The sequence below is a fragment of the Peromyscus leucopus genome, chromosome 6 (genome assembly GCF_004664715.2).
Source record: "Peromyscus leucopus breed LL Stock chromosome 6, UCI_PerLeu_2.1, whole genome shotgun sequence".
Classification (NCBI taxonomy): Eukaryota; Metazoa; Chordata; class Mammalia; order Rodentia; family Cricetidae; genus Peromyscus; species Peromyscus leucopus.
Window position 1 is genome coordinate 128,725,195 of NC_051068.1, and position 23,835 is coordinate 128,749,029.

Here is a 23,835-nt window from a genome sequence, read left to right on the forward strand (position 1 = left end):
CCAGCCAAATGCTTATAGTTTCTGGTCCTCACGCCTTATATATCTTTCTGCTTTCTACCACCACTCCCTGGGATTAAAGGCTCGCTTTCTGGGATTAAAGGCGTGTGTCACCATGCTTGGCTATTTCCAATGTGATCTTGAACTCACAGAGATCCAGAGGGATTTCTATCTCTGGAATGCTAGGATTAAAGGCGTGTGCTATCACTGCCTAACTAGTGGCTTTTCTGTTCTCTGACCCCAGATAAGTTTATTAAGATACACAATATTTTGGGGAACATAACACCACCACACTGGGTCCTCCCCCTTCAATCATCAATTAAGAAAATGTTTCAAAGCCTTTCATGTAGACAAATATAGTGGGGGCATTTTCTCAACCAATGTTTTCTCTTCTGAAATGACTCTAGCCTGTGTCAAGTTGACATAAAAAGAAGCCAGCACACCCCTCAACTATACCCCTGTAAGTAATCCCAACAAACTCAGTAGAACCAAGTTAGACTTATGGTGTCCTTACTTTGGTCTGTCACCAGTTCACTATGAGAACAGAGGAGATACACATTCATTTCTCCCAAGAAATAATGTTGCATAGCATTTACACACCAAGGTTGATGTGGGGTTTAGTTGTCCTATAGCATGAATCTTAAATAGTCTTATTAATAAAAAACAAACCCAGAGCCAGGTATTGGGGTGAACTCTGGAAGATCAGAGAAACAGAACCAGCCACAGCTAACCTCACCTCGCCAATTCCTCAAACTGAAAGCCTCTGTGTCCTCATCCAAATGGATCTCAGCTGAACTGCTGCTCAAAGGCCTAAAAGCTTAACAGACCAAAAGCTTCTAGTTTCTGGCCCTCATGCCTTATATACCTTTCTGCTTCCTGCCATCACTTCCTGGGATTAAAAGCATGAGTCACCATGGCCTGGCTGTTTCCAGTGTGGCTCTGAACTCACAGAGATCTGAATGGATCTCTGCCTCCAGAATGCTAGGATTAAAGGTGTGTGTTGTTGTGCCCAGATCATAACCCCCAAAGAGACCACCAAGGACGAGCATACCAGAATGCAAAAGCAAGGTTTATCTGTTACAAGTCATGACAGGGAACTCAACTCAAGCCATCTCAAGTGAGGCAGAGAAGAGTTACTCTTTCTTGGGGAAGTTAGTTTTTATAGGCAAAACCCATAAAATTTGTTAGAGGGGAGGGGGTTAGTACGGGTCCATCCTTGATTGGTCCAGTTTTTCCTGGGCCTGGACTTTATCTTATTCTAGCTTGTCTGTTTGCCTTGTCAGGAGTTTTACAATCCTCTCCGGGGTCTGGTCATGTTATCTCCGGAGAGGGGCATCTATGGTTAATTGGTTACCATCAGACATCCTGACTCTGTTCTTTTGTTCCTGGGGCTGGCGCCATCATTTCTGGGGACTTGAAACTGGCCTGGGTCTATCTATATTGAGATATCTTTGTCTAAGGCCCCCTTTTTGGAACAATAGAGTGAGGGTCTTGTTGTGCCTAGATCACATCCCCAGAGCCACTGGAGACTTTAGGTACAGGTGTTTTCTAAGTTTACAAGCCTCCAGGGAGGCTCTTCCAAATCTCTCACTCACAGCAGGGAGGTTGGAAGGAGCGCTCCCCTTTCTTTGTGAGGCTAGTTCTTAAAGGCACAGACCATATAATTTATTTTAACCCGCCTCCCTTTTTAGTCTTTTGGTCGAATATCCTGACTGTGTTTTCCAAAGTCCCTGTAGAGATACAGCCACCTGGGGAAAAGGGGTCTAAGTTCTTATCTACACTTAGGAATCCTGGTTTAAGTTTCTCTTTGTCTGTAGGGGATAGAGTGGGGGGTTTTACTGAGGTATCGCGTGTGTGTGTGTGTGTGTGTGTGTGTGTGTGTGTGTGTGTGTGCGTGCACCGTTTTCTGACCTCTATGTCTATCTAGAGGCTCTGTTCTCTGACCCCAGAGAAGTTTATTAATGTGTACAATATATTGGGGGACACAATATCACCACATTGTCCCAGCTGCTCTGATGTCAACACCATCCACAGAGTCTATGTTCTATACTTACTTAACTGTCCCCTCTCTTGAGAATGGTCTGAATCAGGCAGTTGGGGAATGTGGAGAGAAAACAGTAACAGCTTAGCTTTGCCTCCCCTCCTCTGTCTATCCCATTCCTCTAAGAATTAGAAGGCCTTGTCTTCCTTTTCCTGAACAGCAAAGACATCACTGTATTACAAGGGTTTTCCTGGGCTTTTTCATGGGTTTTAAAATTGAAATTGTGCAGCTGGAACCAGTCAAGCACTGGGGAGGAAAAAAACCACAAAGATGGGCTTTAAGTAATATCTAAGGAGGGTCTTGTCTCCTAAACATGGAGATGATTACTTAGATTTTAGTCAGAAAAAAAAAAACAGTCCAGGAAAAATATAGTGAAACTTTAAAATCAGTGAGATATAGGATGAACATCCCACCTTGCATTCTATCTCCTCAGAAAGGGCTGGGTGTGAATGTTTCAGTACTTGGTGGAAGAGGTCCCTTTACTAAAGTCCCAGAAGTTTAAGCCACATTTTTAAAGAACATGAGGTGAAATTGATAAGAAATTTCATTCAATGAAATACTATAGAACAACAAAAATAATAAATTTTAAACCACATGAAATAATATGGATAAAATTCACAAAATACTGGATAAAAAGCCATGATACAAACAGCATATGCTCTAAGGTTCAATAGAGAAAGAACAACAGCCAGGAATGTTTCTGTGGTATGTGCGGGTAGTCACTGGGGATGAGAAGAGCAGAGACTAGAGAGAGGTCAACAGGCCTCTGATGTACCAAATTAATGTTCTATGTTCAAGGTAGGACTGCTTATATAGATTATTCCACTGTGAAAATGCATCAGATTGTATCTTTATGATATATATACTTCAGATATATATATATATATATATATATATATATATAATCTCAATAAACAGTTTATTTTTTATACCTCCTTTTCAATCTATTTAGTACAAAAATAAAGCCAGCACTATTACATTAAAAATATCCTGTGAGGATAAAATGAGATTAAATTTTACAAATCACCTGAGACCTTGTTTTCATAGAAAACTTCCTCTGTCCTACCTGTTTTTGAAGGGTAAATACTAACTAAAATATCTGTCTAAGAGAAACATCCAGCTCAGCTTATGTCTAGTGAGATGTTGGAGACAAGAGGAAATGGGGAACTCAGAGAAGAGAAATGCATTGATGTCCTCATTTGTAACTCTCTCAAAATCAAATAGAAGAAAACAACTGAAAAAAATTAACTATATATTAATTCCACAGCACTGTTCCAGTGTGGCATCTATAGTTACAGAGCACAGTCAGTGGAATTCAAATTATCCTGATAAAAGCTTAACCTAAGCCTATCAGTGCCACTGTCCCAAGTTACAGTAGGAGTGGGAAGAGTCCTAACTCTGTACCTTTTACATCTCAGTTTTTTCTTTGTGGTTATGGTCTATGTGAGTAGAAGTGACAGAGATGATTATCTCACCCTGAGTCTGTCTACATAGCAAGAATTGGGAAGCAGCGGTCTTCAAACACAGTCAAACAGAATTGTGAAACGTCCGCCAATCAAACACTGCAACTCCAGACCAAGCTGCCTCAGGCCAAGGTTAAGGAAATTGGTTTTGCTTCCTTATTGGCAGTAGGCTACAAGGTGATTTATAAAAATCACTCAAAGGGACAGAGGATGCTCAGTTGTCCAAGTGGCTACCTAGCACATGTTCAATCTCTCACATCATATTAACCTATAATCGCAGAACTCAGAAAGTAGAAAGGGAGGGTCAAAAGTTCAAGGTCATCTTTGTCTGCATAGCAAGTCTGAAGCCAGTTTGGGATACATGAGACTTTTGACAAAAGAAAAGTCACCCGAGAACTTGGGGCAGAAATAGCATGCCTGATGGACTTCAAGTGCTTCTCAGTGTGTCAATCAGCAACCTAGCTTCCTCTTCACCTCATGATAGCATCAGACAAGCATCACTAAAAGCCATAGGGACTTGCACACAGTCAGTGGTCACTTGGAGTCCCTCCCCACAGTGGTGGTATTGGAAGGAGACTTCCAGTCACTTATGTGAATGTCTGGACTCCCTCATACTCAGAACCATATTAACACCAGAGTGTAGGGGTTGGGGATTTAGTTCAGTGGTAGAGCGCTTGCCTAGCAAGCGCAAGGCCCTGGGTTCGGTCCTCAGCTCCGGGGAAAAAACAAACAAACAAACAAACACCAGAGTGTAAACTGCATGTGTTTATGTCGCAAAATATAGCCAGGAAAGGAAAAGACTGAACATATACTAATGTATGAGTTCAGAATGCCATTGATGTTTTTATCATTATGCAAAATGATGAAAATATATTTATCTAGAAAGAAACTGTTCTTTTTCAGAGGGAAAAAATCCCCTTTTCAGAGAATAAGAAGTAGAAAATATGGAAGATGGGTTAAACACAAAGAAAATATCTTATGTGTGTGAGAAAGAGTGAACGGGGTTTAAAGCCAGGTTTTATGTTGAATACATTGATCTCTCAACTAGTATTTCTATCCTGGTTGGCCAGCTTATCCACTGATTAACTGAGGATTCTCTACTAGACTCTAATGGACCAAAACTAATGTGATAGGTTGGCTTTGTTTTGCTTATACATAGGCTCTTGTGAGGAAGAATAGTCTAGAAGGATCATTCATTGTCTCTCTGAGTCAAGCTATTTCAATCTAAATCATGCTGCTTGGACTCCAGAACATTCATGTAGCTCTGCATGATTGACACCCACCTACTAAATGAACTGTGTGGCCCAATGGGAAAAGATGGGCCAATCAGCCAAATTCTTTTTTGTTTGTTTATTTCTTTCATTCTTTCTTTGTTGGAGTAAAGAGAGCAATAGAGATAATTTGCTAGTTAAAGCAGACAAGAAGAAACATGAGACCAGCTAGTTACATTGATGTAAGAGTAAAGTTGTAAGAATAATGTCTATTGACAGCCTTTAACATCACAAAAATAGAGACTGGCCCTCCTGCTCCATCCTATGTGATACATACTCACATAACTGAGTGTGTCCATTTATGCAGAACACGTTTATTGACTTCTCTCCACCAAACAAAACAAATGGCAAGCTCTGAGGATTCAAAGTGATTATTGCTCTCACAGACCCCACAGTCCAGTGGAGATAAGAGAAGAAAGCCAGGTGAGTGCTCAACAGGGAAACCTCACTTAGGCTTTCTGCAGTTAGGTAGACCAGCTTTCTCCATCTAACAAAAGTCAGTGACTCTCTCCATAATCTTACTCCCTTGAGCCACTGGAGGCAGTACTGTCCACATACTTAGTCCTGCTCTCTTGTTTTATTTTCTTGCTATAAATGATTTTGTGTTGCTTTTGCTGTTTTTAGACCATGTCTTTCCTCAAACTCCACCATCTTCTGCTCAGCCTCCTGTGTGTGAGTTTTAGACGTCTGCCCCATGACTGTCTCATGCTAATTTTTAATGTGTTGTTTGAATGTCTCACCAAATCCCTGAGAAAGCTATGGTGCCTTATCTATGTGCAAGCACCTCTGAAGAAGCTGAGCTACTTGGAGAAGTTCTAATGATGACCAACTTATAAAAAAATGTTTACAGATGGCACAGACTCTCTCTGCAGAGGTATTACAAATGGAAAGGCATTAAAGTTTCACACAGATGGTCTGTCCTGGGTCTTGGTATATAAAACAGTGCTGTTTGGCTTAAGTTTTGCTAATCCAGACAGTACAAGAGGGTTATATTTTTAAATATGGAAAATTCCTCAAGGAAAAGTTTATCTACAGATGAAGTCTCTCTGAGACAGGCATACATTGACTGAGATCCTTTTGATTGCAACTAACAAAATCCAACTGAAACTAATTTGGAGACTTACTGTAAGCTTACTTTGGGATTTTTGAAAAAGTCAGGGCAAGGAACTATGAGTAATGGCTAAAGAAAAAATAAACTGGTTTCCGCCAGGTCTGTTCTATTTCCTCTTGTCCTGGAAGTATCATTTCCTTGTGTTGAGGTTCCTCTATTCTGTAGACCTCCTGTTTAATTTCACTGTCCTTGAGAAGTTCCTATTTAAGTCACATTGGTAGGTGTCAGAGGTTAGGGATTTCTACAGATATAATTCAGTCCCTGTATATACTCAAGAAGTTCCTGCATATATCTGATTCAGCTTTCTTAGCTCCAAGTCAAAACTATACAGGAAAACAGTGGTTGTGATGAAGAAATTCACCCCCAATCCCAGCATATTTACAGGGCTAAGATCATATCTTTACTAATACAATAGCTTCTTCTATAACCATGTGAGTCATGAGGGGGAAAATTCTTATAGATGGAAGACCAAGTGTTAAGTTCAACAATGTCCACTAGAATTAAGAATTGGAAAAATGGGAATTTAAGCATAAATTTGAGTTAGCACAAGTCCCATAGGAATAAGAATTCAACATTCCAGGTAAATATTCTCTTAAAATATTTGCTTTTTGTGTGGTATAACTCCCCTCAGACTCACTACTGAAGACAAGTGCTATGGGATGTCTTCCTGTATGCTGTGAATATATGTTGCTTTGATTGGCTGATAAATAAAGCTATTTGGCCAATGGTGAGGCAGAATAAGGTTAGGAAGTACATTTGAGCTGGAGAGAGAGGAAAAGAAAGGAGAGTGGAGAAGATACCTACCTGCTGCCAAAGAAGGAACAAGATGCCAGCAGACCAGTAACACCATGGCCACATGGCAACATATATAGATTAATAGGAATGGGTTAATTTAAGATGAAAGAACTAGCTAGCAAGAAGCCTGCCATAGGCCACAGAGTTGGTAATTAATATAAGCCTCCAAGTGATTATTTTATAAGTGGCTGTGGGACTGTGGGGCTAGACAGGACCAGAGAAACTTATGACTACAGACAAGATCAAGCCTGTGGCCTGAATGTTCAGATGCTTGTGTAACATTTCTGTTTTCTGCAGTGAATTATAAACTGGCTTTTTACACTGGGGTTTAGTTAGTCATGACAGGTGAGAGAGACCCTTTCAGGCATCAGTGAGATGCTATGTACAAAGGTAGGCACAATCAGCAAAGATAGGAAAGAAAGGAAAATTGGAGACTTAATTTTGAGTCATTTGCTGTAGAGGCTTTTTAGAGCCACAAACTAGCTGAGCTCATGAAGAGTGGTGGCCATGAGGAAGAACAAAAGATGGGTTCCAGCGTACTGTGGATAGAGATATGTGTTGAATTCCCATTTTTCTGATGAGGAAACAGGCTCAGACATAGTAAATAATGAATTCACACACTTGGTAAAACATAGCCTACATGTCAAATCAGGGATCTGCAAGGGATCGTGTTCCAAATGTCTGTCCACACACAGTGTTTCCTGGGGTATGTAAACAAGAGATCTGGGCCCTTTTCAATAAACTTCTGGTTAGTAAATCTGAGAATAATCCACGAAAGATGTTCTTCCAATTGCACAGATGGCAGTGATACACAGCCAGGACACAGCATTGTGAGACCTTCCTGAGAGAAGCATGATGCACAATGGCTGGTTTGATTTCAACAGATAACTCCTATTCAGGTGATTGACTGATAATCCCCAATTTGGATATGCCTGGAATAATCAGAGTTATTTTATATAATACAGAGTCCCCCAGGATCTTGAAGTCTGTCCAGTACCAGTCTGTGAAGGCATGAACTGGAACCAGTACTACCAAACACTGAAGTCTCCAGGCCTTCTCTGTATACTCCCCACATTAAAATTGGGGTCCTTGCTGAACACGCACATATACCTGGAGGCCTTTGGGAAAGATGTGTAGATTCACTGTTGCTCAGGAGGCTCTCTGATTATATGCTATTGGCAGTACTTGTGATTCCTCCAATCTGAGATGTGTTATAAATGGAAAAAAATGACTGTAAGCTATCTCATCAATCAAGAACTTGGTATCTATTGAACATTGAAATACAATTTGTATCCATTGCCTATAAGGTTTAATAAAACACATTGAGGCTAATCTCATCTGTGCCTTTTCTCCATTTTTGGTGTGTTACCTAAAAATGTGGAAATTGACTTGGGTGGCTTGTACTGTTCACTGAGGACAACAATGAGGACATATGACCTTGTCACTGTTCCCACTGCGTGATAATCACTCCATGTCCTGTACTCCCACAGTCCTCTACTTATGACTTTATAATGACTTTCTCAGAACATCTTTCAGTTATCTCTTTACATGTCAGTCTTTGGGAATTTCGAGGCCTTAGACCTTTGTCAACCTGTCCTACCTAGATCTGGAGTGAGTGCACCTAGTAGATGTCTGTGAATAGCTAACCCCTCTGTTCTCCTTGTCTAGAGCCACACAGATGATGGACTACACATCCCAGACTAACCTGAGCCACTTGAGTCCTGCCCTGATGTGCTGTCCATGACAACCATAGCCTAGGCCATTTCTCTAAAGATTAGCACAAGAAGCAGATTGGAGTAAAACTTGTCAAATTTACTACTCATTAGCAGGTTTATGAAGACCAGTTGTGAAAGAGATTGAAAAACAAAGCTAATGTGACACTGTGAATTGTCTCACATTGTCAGTTTTCCATGCTCTCATTGGGAAAAGTAAGCAGTGTCTGGGTTATTACTGCACCTTGTCTCTACTTCTGCTGTAGATGAGCACTTGTGGATACCAGACACTCACAGTGATGCTATACTTTTATTCCTGGCACTAAGAGTCCTGCTTCCATTTAATTTCCCTGGTGCATGATTGGCAGCACTTTCTTCATACCACACATAAGCTTACCAATCAGGTGTCACCGATTCTCTCCAAAAGCATTTGTTTTTATAACAAAATAGATACATTTAGGCTCCTTTATCCCAATAAAGTACTCTTCATCACAGTATTTTGCTGAGGCCAAGTATCAGTTCCTGTGATGCCTCCAGCTTTATGTGGGACTATTTGGTCACTTCCAGAAGGCCCTGAGTTGTGTATTGCCATTGTGAAATACTCTTTATATACAATAAAACAACGTAACTTTCAAATATGTTTAGAAATTCGCAAGCCCATGTTGTCTATAGTTACTTATCTTCATAACATCAGAGAGGGAAGAAATATATTTCTGTCTCAATGAAGCATTGTAAGATTCTTTACAGTGTCCAGGATCAGGTCTTCTTATTTAAGTCCAGAAATATACTTCCTGTATTTCTTATTTTGATTGCTCTGACCCAAGTTAATTTCACATCTCTAGGTAGGAGAAAAATGTACCAATGCTGTTATTTCTCACAGTGCTGGGCTCTTTGGTGCCTTTTGAGGTGAAACATGATAGATCTTCTTGCCTCTACAGCTCTCCAATGCCATTTATTTAATGTTGGTTATATCATTAGTCATGTAATAACACCATCGTTCATCGCGCCACCTGTGAATATTGGCTTCCGGTGACTCTCTCAAAGCATGTTTCAGTGATGATGGTCACAGATGAGGTTTTAACCCAGAATTCTGAGAGAGATATGTATCATAATTCATTGTCTGATAATTAAATTCATTGTTCAAAGTTTTATAATATAAATGGAGGAACACACTTTTTCAACCATGTCTCCTGATGAACTTACATCATTTTTCTGTATTTCCAATGTGGTCTCCTTGGATGCTTGCCACTTTTGCCTTCCACATACCACCAACAGGGAGATCACCTGAAGAGCCTACAGGCAAGGTGAAAGGAATGACACCATTAATCAAAAGAATGGCCATCACTGAGCAAGTACAAACCAAGATTACCTAGGGAGAACATGGTGGTGTCACTGACCAGAATCAGACATTGATTAGAGAACCCTCAGAAAAGGTAAGGGAGGTTGCCTCAGGAAGACTGCCTGTTACTCGATGCAGAACACTCAGACATCCAGGGTGGGTGCCCTGGTTTTCAGGGGAGAATACAGTGTACACAGGATTAGAGATGTCTACCCTATCCCCATAGTCTTCTAGTGCTGAAGGTCAAAGACTTGAGCCACAGTTGTATAAGATCTGATGCACAAACTTGGATATGCAGTAAAACTAGGAGTTGAGTTGGACCCACGTCTGTCTGCAGCCATAGCTTGGACTTATCTCATGGCACTTATAAGAACCATGCACATATTGTCATGTGATCCTATAGAAAACAGTATATTGGCCAGTAGGAGCATTTTTCCCCATGCCTCTATTCTGGCCTTGAATACAGTCCACAACTCTGAGATGGTCTCATTTCATAGCTTCCAGAGTTTCTCAGAACAACTAGTTATCAAGTGAATAGGTCAGAGAGGATGACCTCAAATGTAAAAATGGTACTGTGTTACTGTGGCTCATCTAGTCATGTGGCACCCTACCTAAATGACACCACCAGCCATGGTCTCTAGGTCATGGGAAGGACAGTTTTAAAGGAGCTGGGCGATACACCTTTAATCCCAGCACTCAGGAGGCAGAGCCAGGCGGATCTCTATGAGTTCAAAGCCAGCCTGGTCTACAGAGTGAGAGCCAGGACAAGCACCAAAACTACACAGAGAAAACTTGTCTCAAAAAAAAAGAAAGTTTTAAAGAAGATGATATGGGTTAGATCTGGACTGTTCTTGATGGACACACATATTGAAGGCTCAAATACTGGCTCATGATGCCAGTGAGAGGTGGCAGAACCTATAAGAGGTAAGTGTAGTCACTGTCCTGCGTCTGAAGCATGTATTTAGGTCCTATGTTTAGAGCATGATTTAGGTTCTGAGCTTAGGACATGCCAATGAAGTAGATATTTGGGACTCTCAGCCTTCCCTCATTTTCTCTTTTGCTTCCTCACAACCATGAAGTAGACAGACCTCCTCTCATTGACAATCCCACCAAGATGACTTTAGCACCATAGGCCCAAACTGATAGGGATGAATGTCTGTGAACCAAAATTTCTAAAGCCATGAAATGCCTTTCCTCCTTAAAAGTTGATTGTGTCAGGTATTTTTCATGATGACAGAAAGCTAATTAGTGCAGAAGGCAACCTAAACTGTGAGAGGTCTCTGCTGGACTTGGGTGATACTGGCTGTGATACATCACATCTGAGGATAAAAGGCTCTGAAATATCATCAGGAGAAGTCTAGTGAGAAAACTCTGTCTTCATGGAAAGCTGGGGAGAGGGACATTCTAGCTGTTGGTGTATCTGTAGCCATGCCCACTTACCAACCATGCAGGGGTATTTTCTGCCACCTACTTTAACTGTCAGATGGACCTCCAAGTTTACAAATAAACCTGTGCTCTCCATTGTCCTAACATTCTCCCTGGGTTACCACTCCAGAATCTACTCACCCTTACTCACATTCACTTCAGCCTGGAGATGAAAGCTGACTTGAGAACTTATCATATTTTCTTACTGGGTTAGTGAAAACTTGCACATTCTATTTCAGAGACCTTCATAATTTTGAAGCTGGAACTGTTGTGCATTACATTGATGCTGCTGATGCCATCTAATAAAACCATATAGTGTTGGGCAAATCCTAGTGACAATAGTACCATGATGTCAAATTCTGTGTATTCTCGTTTTCTCTTCTAAACAATGCATTATGGCGGCAAAGGCATGGCTCCTGAGGCTTTCAGACCAGGGTTCAAATTCTCCTTTCATGACTGTCCTAGTATCATTCTGTTGCTGGGATTAAAAACACTCTGACCAAAAGAAACTTGTGGAAGAAAGTTTTTATTTGGCTTATACATCCAGGCTATGTCATTGAAGAAAGTCAGGACAAGAACTTCAGTCAGGAACATGGAGGCAAAAGCCATGGAGGAAATTGCTCTGCTTGCTCGCTCACTCCTAGGCTTTCTTATATAGCCCAGGACCACCTGCCTGGTGCTGTCCACCCTGGGCTTGGCCCTCTTGTATTCTTTTATAATCAAGACAATCCCCCACAGACATGCCGACAGACCAATCTGACCTAGACAATGCCTCAACTGAGGTTTACTTCTCAGATGGCTCTAGGCTGTGTCTAGCTGACAATTAAAGCTACTAGAACAGCGACATTTATTTCATCACTCTGCTTTGATTTTCTTTTTTGAAGAATGAGTTAATAACACTGGCACAGTAGGGTAATTATGAAGATTAAGTGGGATGCTGCATATAAAGCCCCTGGCAAATCCAAAGCTGAGCATTCTAGATCATTCCATGCTACTTTGCTCTTTCACATCAAGCACAGGGTGCTCTTGGTCACCGGAGGCACATGCATATGCTCCCTCAGCCCCAGGCAGGTCCTGCTCACACTCCTGACCTATACCACTTTTCAAAGTGAATTCACAGCATTTGGTCCTGTCAGGAATTCTCTGTTGCTCATGGCAGTGGAATAGAAGGTTATTTCAGAGATGAGCTGCATTCTACCCCAGGTTGGAAGCAACACTGAGCTTCACACTGACTGGCAGAAAAGTGAGCCATTTAAAAGCTAGCACTGTACACCATCACTTTCTGTTTCTAAACAGCTTCCTTTAACATTTCCTCATCAAAGTTTACATATAAAAGTCTCCATTTACCTTCAAAATGTTACCTAAAACGTACCAATTTTGGAGCATATACTCAGACGACAAATTCACCTTTTGTCTCACCCACCTAACTTTTAATTATTCTCTGGACTAACCAGGATGAATTAGAGTACAAAGAAACATGGATTGTATCTTTATCATCAAAATAATAATGCCAAACACTGTTCTTTGATTCTAGCCTTTACCCAGAGCACTCACTGGAACTACAAGCATCTCCAAGTTCTTTTCCTTATTTATTCATATTGAAGTGAACTCTCTACTGGCCATATGCCAATACCTACTTTCTTGGTATTGGGGTGGAAGATTTGAACACAGGTCCTCTTGGGGTGGTCTGGCTTTTCTGTCTACCTTAAGCCATGCTATGCTCTGAAGACTGGTGTCTGTCAAACTGTAATGCTGATTATAATGTGCCCCACAAACCTCCCAAAGCACTGTGCATATGCCATACCCACTGCAAATCTGATAGAATACACTAGAATATATTGTAGTAGAGCTCAAGTACCTGTATGCTTTTTCGAGTTCAAACAGCTCTGATGTGCACCAATGTTGAGAACCACTCTTGGGAATTGACATTTGTTCCTGGATATACATTAAAACCTTTGTCTTAGTCACTGTCCTATTAATGTGAAAGACACCATGACCAAGGCAACTCTTATAAAGAAAGCATTTAGTTGGGGCCTTGTTTACAGGCTCAGAGGTTTATTCCATTATCAACATGGCAAGATGTACGGTAACAGGCAGGCAAGCATGGACTGAGTGCTTACATCCTAATCTTCAGGCCAGAGACTGGGCCTGGAATAGGCTCTTAAAACCTCCAAACACTCCCAGTGACATACCTTCTCCAACAAGGTTGCATCTGTTAATCCCTCTCAAACAGTTCCACTTCCTGGTAACTAAGCATTTTAGCCTGTGGGGACCCTTTTCCCTCAAGCCACCACACCTTCCTGTTTCAACATCCAGATCTAAGCAAGGTGCCAGGCAGCCTTTCTAAGTTGTTCATACAGTTTTAACGTTTAGAGTGCATACCCCTGGGTATGTAGGAAGCCATATTGCAAAAATTAGTCAGCCTACTTCCTGTACCAAATCAGAATAATGTGAGGGCAGGAACACTGCATCAGAAGCTGTGGTGAGTAGATACTTTCCTTTTGCTGTCTCACACATCCCAGGAAACACTTTAAACACTCCTGGCTGCCCCTGAACATCACACTGACACGTGAGGCACTTGGCATCATTATGTTTCTTTTAAATTTCTATTCCAAACACATCCAGAACCTAAGCTAAGTCCTTCTTCAGTCACCCAAACTGTTAGCCTGGTTCTTTTTTTATTTATTTAATTTTTGAGAGTATAACACAATTACAACATTTCTCCCTTCTCTCTCTTCCCTCCAAACTCTCCCATACATCCCTCCCTCCTCTCCTTCAAATTCATGGCCTATTCTTTCATTAATTGTTACAGTATGCATAAATGTATGTGTATACATGTATATTCACAAATATAACCTGCTCAGTCCATATAACATTACATATATGTAAAATTTTCAGGGATAACATTTTGGCACTAGACAATTAACTGGTTAGCCTAGTTCTAAACATGCCCATGGAAATTATTGTTTCCAGACACCAGGGACTGCTCTTGCTGCCCATGGCACAGCCCTGTGACTTCCTTCGGTCAACAGAATGAAAATGAAGTCATGTGTCACTTCCTAGAAGAAGACACAACCGGAAACATGAAGTTGATGTTTACCTCATTCTCTTTCTGGTCCCTTGACCTTCTCCATAGTGATGACACCATCCCCTTGGGTTCCAGAACAACAAAGATACCAGTGTGGAACATACAGGATGTGGTTATTATTGGAGACAGCTATAGTTATTCTAAGCACTACATCTGGACATGTAAACCCTCACAATCATTTCTGGGGTTAAATACTACTTCCTGCTACCCCTTCCTTGACCTCACACTGTTTTTCATGCTCACCTCATCTTGCTGCTCCGGCACTACAGAAGTCTGTGTCACTTGGTTTTCTGAATTCTCACCCTTTCTCTTCCCATTGAAATTTCTAATGGTATTTTGTGGCTCCAGTGATTTTCCTGTTTTTCTCTTTTATATACAGTTGCCCATCCCTTGAGTTTAAGGGCCAGGTTGTGAAGCTTACAGCGCCCTCTTCACTCCTCTACAGCGTTGGTTAAGATTTCCTCAAGTGGTTTCAGGCAGGAGGTAGAAGAGGGTTTCTCCTTTTGGTTCTAGTACTGTATTTTCATTCTATACTTGTAAAAATAGGAGCTCATACTCTTGAATGAACATTCTGCACACTTCACAGGAACTCCTGGGGCTGGGGAGATGACTCAGTCAAGTGTCAAGCAGGCATGTGGATCTGAGAGGTGAGCTCCAGGTTCAGAGAGACCTTGCCTCAAAAAGAAACAGAAACAAAGAAGACAACTGACACCCACCTCTGGCTGTAAACACACACACACACACACACACACATACACACACACACACACACACACACACACACACACACACACACACACACACGTGTGCACAGGAGATGCTATGAGATCCATTCCCTAAGAAAATTTCCATTTTAAAATATCTCAAGTCCATAACCCTAGAAAATCATTTTAGCTTGACCTGCCCTCTGCTTTGGAACTCAATGCTTTTCTTTTGAGGCAGTTAGGAGGCATTGCTATCCTGGACTCTTCTCACCCTGTGATCAGAGGACTAGATCACACTCCCTTCTTAGTATTCAACATATTGCTGGCTGCTTGGTGGTGTTTAGCACAAAATACTGTCTTTCCTTAATCTATGTGAGCCTCACTGCCTCAACTGGCTATCTGTGGGCTTTACTGTTACAGCTGCAGCAACAAACTTGCTTCTGAAATATGCTTTTTTGTTATTGTTTCTTGCTTAAATAAACTTGAAAATTAAAGCCCATAAAATTATATTTTTTTCTAAGGTCGACGAAGCTTCCACATAATGTAAGATTACTTCAGTATTTATATGCATCATAATTAATTGACTCTAAATGGCTTTGATTTCCAAGTATGAGGCAACGGTCTGATATATCACTAATCGTTTTACAGGTCAATTCATGGCATCTTTTGATGAGCTACCTAAGGATACAGTGGGTGAATGAGCTTCAGAAGTGAGGATTTAAGTGATGAGCTTTGTGAAATAGCTTTTATAGTTGCATTGACAGGAGATGGGAAAATCAAACCACAGAAATGGTTTTTATAATAGAGCTGATTTTTCCTAATAAAATCTAAGGAGCTTGTATGAGGCAGAGATGGTGACATTCTTAACAGCTGAAGACAGCTGTACTGCGAGTGCTAACGACTTGCCGTGGGGAGTGAGTGGAGTGAGAGTGTTCAGAGACTGCTTCATAGCCTGCCGCTGTGCCCCCATCACTGTTGCCAGAGCTCTGGTGATGGTGGAGACTTAGTGAGAAGCAGGTTTCATGTAAACAATGGTCATCTCTGGTCAGTGGGTGTCACAGTTACTCTCATTGCTGTGACAAAACCTGACAGAAGCAACCTAAGGAGGAAGAAAGAGTTTATCTGGCTCACAGTTTGAGGGCAACATCCACCATGGCAAGGAAGTCCTGGAGGCAGAGTGTGAGGCAGCTGATGACTCATGTCTGCCATCAGGAGACAGGAGAGATGGATGCTGGTGCTCAGCTCACTTTCTCCCCTTTATTCAGTCAGAAACCTTTAACCCAATCTAGAATCTCTGCCACAGATGTACCCAGAGGCATGTTCCCTAAGTGAATCCAGATCCTGTCACATTGACTACCAATGTCAACTCTAAACATACTCAAAGCCTCTGTTTGAACCCTGTGCTTAATATTCCTTAATATTCTCCTTCTTTGCTCACAAAGTTTTGTGCTTAGTCCCTCACCCCATCAGCACACCATTGTATGAAAGTTTGAACTTGGTTCTCTACTCCATCAGCACATGACTGTATGTGAGTTTGAACCTGGTCCCCAACCCCACCAGAGTATAAATTGTGTGAGCTTGAACCTTGTCTGCTTTTGTAGTGGGTAGCCATTCCAGCTTTGGCCTGCAAGTTCCAACCCCCACTGAGGCTTCAGTAACTGTCACGTCTACAAGGCAGGGCTGAGAGAGGACCCTGAAGACCCGAAATCCAGATGTGCCATCTCTCTTGGTTCCTGGACCCTGGACATTGGAGGTAGACCGAGCAGAGTTCTCCAGAGAACACCGCCAGACTGCGCCACACCTTTCCCAGACCCTGTTACCTATCCCTTCACTTTTAAGTTACCCCACAAAATAAACCTCCCTTTTAACTACGTTGAGTGGCCTTAATAATTTCACCAATATGCTTTGCTTACCATTACCCCTTAAATGCCTTAAATAGTTCAAATCACACAGTAGGCACTTTTCTAAATTTACAGAATGAATCAAGATTATCTATGAATCAGGACTCCCTAAGGCCATTTCTCAAGAACAAAAGCTAAACTTTAGGCTAGGTTATGACTCTCCTAGTAAAACTCTTGCCTCCCATCTGTAAGGATCTCAGTTCTGATCCTCATGAGTCACACTCAACCTAGGAATAATGGTGAATACTTGTAATCCTTAGTAGGCAAGATGGAAAACAGAGGCCCAGAGCAGCCTTCCCAATGAGATTCCAGGCCAATGAAAGGATTTGTCTCAAAAAATGGTAGAATTCCCTGAGGATCAACACCAGGGGTTATCCTCTGACCTCCACATGCATGTATATCCAAATGCACACACTCACTTGTGCACAAGTGAGCACACATATATCTATATTCTGCTATCAGGTAAGAAAAGTCTCCTGGCCTTCAGACCAGTAGTACTATCCACCTTCAGCATGTAAACCAAACTTGTGTATTTACTCTATTGGTTTAAAAAATAAAAGCAGGACAGAGACACATTAATGAGACAATAAATTTTCAAGCAACACTGTGTCAAATGCAATTAAAAATTTTAAAGTAGACCCATCTAGACTAATGTTATCGTGAGTGAAGTGCTGAACTGGAAGGGGAGGACTTCACTCTGCACATGCTCCCAGTTCTTCCTGCACAGGCTCCAACAGGTAGGAGTCCTTAGACAGTTAAAAGAGGAGGCTGCATGCCTCTTCTTGTCACAGAGGAGACCCACATTGCTGTGAGGCAAGGCAACAAGCCATCTTGAGGACAGCAGCAACACAGAAACACCACATAAGTCAGCTGGGACCAATTGTCATTAAGCCCAAAGTTTTATCTGGAGGCTGTCCTAAAAGTGACAACTACTATTTACCTTTTAAAGTTCCCTATCACAGGCATCTCTTCTTCCCGGGCATATATACATGAAGAAAGGATTGTCCCCAAGTTACTGTTTGGGGTTTTAAGTAGAAGATTAAAGTGACATAGATGTGCATGGTGGAGAATCATAGGTGTGCAAGGCAGAGAAGCACTCTTCACTTGACCAAGTTTTTTTTATGAAATTTATTTGCAAAAAACAAATGTCAACTTTAAGATCTCAAAGTGGAATATAAGATGGTACTACCATGTTTAATTCACAATAGCATTCAAAATGCTGCAATGAGACACATTAACAAACTGCAAATGATTCCAGGTTCTATATATGCAAATTAATCTTGCCAGCGGTGTTTAAGTGCTAAGAGTCAATAGGTTAAAACAAATATACTCTTCATGACATTAATTCAAGTTAAAAGTTTTAAAATGGTAAGTGTTCTTCTAAACAGTCATGCTGTTCCCTACCACACTGTCACATCACGCCCTTGTCAGGGGAAATTAACAGAATAACAAAAGACCTGCCCTAATGTGCCTGAGAGACAGAACAGCATATTAACTAAACCATGCTGCCGTTACAATCACCACTCTTCCCTCCTGCCAGGCAAAATATCTGAGGAGGTCCTTCACATAGCTCCTGCACTCAAAACCAAGGTCCAGAGTCTGCACACATGCAGGGACACAAGGTCATGCTTCCCCCACTCCTCTAAGATGTCTAAGATGCCCTTTAAATGCTTCAAGACAATACTGTTCTAAAGGACTTGAACTCCTAAGAGTGAACAGGTACTAGGCTGAGACCTTTGCTCATTGTGATATCAATAATTTAGGAGTACTGTCCATAATACAAACCTTCACAGAATACATCTCTTCCATCACCAGTGTGGGATAAATCACCATTGCTTTTGTGGATTCAAGCTACAAGCACATACCTTCTCTAAAGACTAAATTCTTTCTTCCACTGTGTCAGAAACACTCCCTCCCAGCAGATTACTTACCAACAAATAAAAATGATATCAGAACTGATGTGTAATCATCTCCTAGAAAGGCCTCCTGTAAAAGCTTCAGCACGGCAAGTTCCTCTGTGAAAGAAAGATGGGATGATGAACATATTTAAGGAGGAGGGTGCTGGCTTTCATTTCCAGCAGTAATGAAGGTTGTGGATGACTCTACTCTTGCCTAAGAGGCATAGAAAATGAGGCCTGTAATTGGTTTCATGGTTTAGATTTCCATAAACCATGAAGTCCCTGAATACTAGGCACAATGATGCAACCATGAAATCTAGGATGGTGAGGATGGGTGATATGGGAAAATTCACATGGAACTGGAGACTAATATTTAAGTTCTGCTATTTTAAACCAATTATTTCCTCTGCCTCAGTTGTTTACTATCTGTGAGTCTATGAAACTAGCACACTCATGCTAGTTCAAAACCATGGTGTATTGTTATTTCTTTGAACCATCAGTTATTATTCCTTTGTTAGTATTTTGCTGATATAATTAAGGATGATGGACATGGGAGAAAAGGAGAAGGGAAGTGGGTAGGAGGAAAAGGAGACCTAAGCATTGTAAAGCATTCATAATGATGAGAACAAACATGAAAATACATAACTGGATGGTAAGCCATTAGGATACATCTGACAGCTGGGATCACCAAGGCACACTCCTCAAGACATGTGAGAACACCAACAACATCAAGACTATCACAGAGAACTTGGAGACAGACTTAAAGGAGAAAACTCAGGATTGATTGCTATGACATTTGAACTGACTAAATGTACTCAGAATTTACTTAATCTTCCTGTGATTGAACAAACATACTTGAAATAGAGAGTAAGCAATATCTTGGGTCAAGATCTCCAAAGACCAGCCTGGCCAAGGCTCCCAATGCATTTAAATTATTAGGAAGGTTCTAAGAGGATATATCCAAGGAAGGGGAGCAAGGCTAGGAAAAGAAACAAGAAAACCTCAAGTGAAGTTCCACAAAAAGTATCAACCGAAACCTCAGTGACCTATGCCTGGGGATGCTCACTGATGTTCAGTCATTGGCTGAGGGCCACCTGAGATCAAAGCCACTCCCAAGCATTTCTAGATCTATGGGCTTCTGGGCATAGTATCCCAATCTTCTGATGGCATCCTTTGAAAACAATGTCAGGTACAGGCAGGCTGAGGGAAGCACAACACCTCAAATGGGCAGCAGAGCTAAGACAAATGCAGGAAGCACTGGGAAGAATGTTCACTTTGCCCAGAAAAGTAGAGTTCAGAAAAGTTAAACCATGTTCTTCACTCTGGCTCTGTGCCCTTAGGCACTCAGTGGATGTAAACAGAGACATCACAGTGAAGGCATGAGTAGAGGATTCCCAGGCATTCCTTAAGGAAGCAGTGACCCATAGTTCTGCTATTTGGTACCCTCCTTTGGACTGATAGAAATGTCTGCACAGCTGATTGAGTCTGGAATCAAAGCTCTATCCTATGTGGGGATTGCCCAACAACCCCAAGGACATACTCAGAACTAAAACTCTATCCAAAAACTAGCAAAGAAAGTCAGGTCATAGAATCTGAAGTTGGAGAATTGGAAATGATAATTAAAACATGTGTGCAAGGAGCCTAAGTGGGGGAGGGGTCACACTGCTGTGAGAAGCATCCAGGCTTCTGGTCAGGAGGACAAAGTTGTTCCAGCCCAACACAAATGGTCAAAGGTTAATGTCATTATGTTTGTCTTTATCCACAAGTCATCAGGGCCAGGAATTCAGGAAATGTGTGTGTAGGGGGGGGGGGTTAGACATAAAAGAAACATATAGTATCAGAGAAAGAGAAAAACACATGTGTGGAGGTGTGTGCTGTAAGAACTTGAGTTTGGGCACCATGGCTAGGAAGGAGATAGAGTCTGAGAGGTTGTTGTCCAGTGACCTGTCAAACTCCCTGAGTCAGCAAATGTTTGATTACTATGTTGGCAGCAGACCTTTATCCCCATTTATAGGAGGATAGTATTGAAGGTGAGCTAAGAGTAGAAACAGATTCTTGGGGGTTGCTGCGAGAGTTGCAGTGGGAGATAACAGACAATATGGTTAACACGCTCCTTGGAGAGATTTCACAGATGAGGGAACCAGTCCAAAGGAAAAGGTGCTAGTCCTTCCTGTAAATCCATCCTCTGTTTGTGCACTGGCGATGGTTCAGTGAGGAAATGACACATCCACCTATTGTTAAAACTCGCAAAACCTTGATCCTCAAAGAACTGCACTCGTGCAAAACATCACTGAGATGAGATGGAAACAGAACTCTCTCCTAGCAAGAAAGTAGAGGTAGCTCCCAAGACAAAGTCCCTCTGGTGTGGGACACTGGAGAAGCAGCAGGAACAACGTGTAGCCACACGTTTCCTGGTCCTGCCCGGCCCCACCGTCTCACAGCCACTTATAAAATAATCGCTCAGAGACTTCTATTAATTATAAACTGTATGGCCTATGGCTTCAGGTTCTTGCTAGCTAACTTTTTCATCTTAAATTAACCCATTTCTATAAATCTATATGTTGCCATATGGCCATGGTATTACCAGTCTGCTGACATCTTGTTGCTTCTTCAGCAGTGGGCCCAACTGCACCCTTCTTCATCTTGTCTTCAGTTTGAATGTACCACCTAACCTTATCCTGTCCTGCTGTAGACCAATGCAGCTTTGTTTATTATCCAGTGGGAGCCACACATATTCACAGCATACAGAAAGACATCTCACAGCAATGACTGAATACCTCAAGCTGCAGGGAATGCTCCCTAACATGAACTAATTCCAGTGACAGCAATTAGCAAGTAAAAATCACTAGTGGATAAGGTAACAGAAAAACCTTCAAGTATCTGACTAGACAGGCTCGGCTATAGCATTGGTGTTGGTAGATGAGCTAACCACAGCATTGGGAGCTACTTGCTGAAAGAATCACTAGTGCTTTTTGCCAGAGAGTACATACAAAAGAGCAAAACAGAATCCACCTGAGTCTATCTGAGGCTTAGAAGTAGAGGAGAGAGAAGAAGCAATGGAGAACAAGCAGGCCAATGTGGGGGGTCAGCTTTGTGCTTGCTCTGCATCAAAGAGGTGCCTGAACAGCTGGTTAAATCCATATTCAATTCAGGAAAAAGTCAACTCTAGAGACAAAGATGAAAGACCCACTAGGACTTAGAGTGAGCCTCACCCAAGAATTGGTAGGAAAGGGCTTGGAGGAGGAAAATGTGTTTCTCAAGAGTAGAGTGCTGGGCTACTCCAATGTTCTAGAACTATCTTGGCTAAAAAGGAAGAATAAGCCAGGTTAAGGAGAGATGAGAAAGGATGAATGAGAACCATCACCTGTAACTTAGCAACAGGGATACACCACTCTGAGATCACCATCTTTGGGTCATTTCTTCACCATGGAAGCATCATAGCATATACAACTTTGTGGTTGAATAAGGATGGCTCCATAGACTCATGTGTTTGAATGCCTGGCCCACAGGGAGAGGCACTATTAGGAGGTGTGGCCTTGTTGGAGGAAGTGTGTCACTGTGTAGGTGGGCTTTGAAGTCTCATATGTTCAAGCTACACTGAGTGTGATACACAGTCTCTATCTACTGCCTGCAGATCAAGATGTAGAACTCTAAGCTCCTTCTCCAGCACCATGTCTGCCTGCGTGCCACCATGTGTCCTGCCATGATGATAATGGACTAAACCTCTGAACTGTAAGCCACCCCAATTAAATGTTTCCTTTATAGGAGTTGCTGTGATCACCGTGTCTCTTCACAGCAATAGAAACCCAAATTAAGACAGCAACATATCCTGGGTGTTACAGGCTACTCAGTGTAACCTCAATGTACCTGATGATGATGGTGACCAGATGTGGATGGCTGTAGCCTACATAAAAAAGGCTTGCTCTTGTACTGCAAGCTTTTACAAGGAAATGATAAACATATGGTAATTACTCTTAAACGGAAGCACAGTTATTCACCATCACTATTGTATGCTGTTCTTTAAAGCCTGACCATACATTGGGCTTACCTGCCTGAATGATACCCAGTGCTAGGCTACTATACAACTTCAATGTCATCAGGTGACAAAAACTTTTGGAGTCCATTGTGATCTTAAGGAACCAGTGTGTGTGATCTGTCATTGACCAAAACGTCCTTAGGTTGTGTTTGGCTGTAGAATTCTATATGCCAAATGAAAATAGAGAACCGAGAATTAAAATTGGACCAGGATTACATAGGTTTGTTTGATGGCCCCACTGTTGACTCGCTATGTGAAGAGCAGGTAACTTAACCTCTTTGTGTCTCAGTTTGCATATCTATAAAATGTCAGGAACTGTGGTAAGAGCTGAATGATTTAAGATGTGGAAAGTGCCTAGAGGCCAGTCAACCACACAGTTAATGCTGTGTGTTAGTAAGGGGGTTGGACAAGGCAACCAAGGCTTACATGGAGGGTGAATTTGAAATATCAGGCCAAAGCCTGGAGTTATCATCACAGAAGCAAAAGAAAGAGCTCTCGTTATTAATAATATTAGGTGTCTGAAATACCACTGGGTTTATTTTAGAAACACAGATGGTCAGGCAGATGTACGCTGTGTGGGAGTGTGTGAACAGCGAGTGACACAAACAGTAGCTGTGGTATTCATCTTGAACTATACATCTTCCTTTTTGATTATGACATTTGATGAAAAATGGAGACAACTCTACAGAATACAAATCTTTATTTATAAGCACTATCATGTATGAGTATCAAATTATAGAATTTTATGACCAATTTTTGCTATTTTTTAAACTTCATGCTGACAGAGAATACATTATGTGCTTTCCTCAACCACATTACATGTATTTGCCCACTTAAACTTCTCAGCAACCCATGGAGACATTTATTGTTGGCACTTCTAGTTCCTGTACATGGAAGCTGAGGTTTTTGTTTTGGATGTAAACCTGGTGAGCAGTGTAGACAACATCAACCCATGCTACTGGTCTCAGAGGCCCAGTCTGAGCTGCCATGCGTCACTCTTTCTCAGCTACAGAGGAAAAGAGTCCCTTGGTGGGGAATACGCCTGTGTTATCTT

General features: G+C 41.6%; 1 long non-coding RNA gene across 1 annotated transcript in view; it reads right to left on the bottom strand.

Moving 5' to 3' along the window:
• Positions 1 to 14,961, bottom strand: part of LOC114702489 — a 36,030-nt gene extending 21,069 nt beyond the window's left edge. Inside the window, exons 1-2 of the long non-coding RNA XR_005091869.1 lie at positions 14,486 to 14,961; positions 9,594 to 9,683 (exon numbers count right to left, since the gene is read on the bottom strand). This is a non-coding gene — a long non-coding RNA (uncharacterized LOC114702489). The remainder of the gene's footprint in view (positions 1 to 9,593; positions 9,684 to 14,485) is intronic.
• Between the last annotated feature and the right edge of the window lie 8,874 nt (positions 14,962 to 23,835).